Raw genomic sequence first — 501 nt, 5'->3', positions numbered from 1 at the left:
ATATATATATCTATTTATAGAAAATGCTGCATAAAACAAGGACAAGAAAGAAGAGGACATTTAGAGAAGAGTGGTGATGGAGGACGGTAAGAGGGATTGAGGGCATGGGGAGGAGAGAAGGGAATAGAGTGAACGAAGGAACAAATGAGTGGTGCCTGTCGAGAGTGGGATGTGTGGGAGAGGTGTATGAGTGGAGGACAGAAGTGACCAAAATAGAGTGTATACAGCAGGATGATTCAAGTGACTGAGGAAAATGGAAGAGAGTGAGTCTGTAAACTCACACCAACACAGTAACATGCAGTCTTCAGTCAGACCAACATAACTGCCAACTAAGCATGTTGCTATGGTGTTTCTGAGATTTAATGTAAATTCATATTTGATGCAAGCTACTGTTTATTACATTTGAAAGGTGGACTGCAAAGACAGATGTGAAAAAAACATTGCTCTTCCATCCCCTCTCATAATATCTTTAGAAAAAACATTATTGACTGGAGGGAAGTT

Source organism: Morone saxatilis, unplaced genomic scaffold (assembly GCF_004916995.1).
Source record: "Morone saxatilis isolate NCDOM2014 unplaced genomic scaffold, NCSU_SB_2.0 Contig11, whole genome shotgun sequence".
NCBI lineage: Eukaryota > Metazoa > Chordata > Actinopteri > Moronidae > Morone > Morone saxatilis.
Note: the sequence above shows the minus strand (reverse complement) of the source record.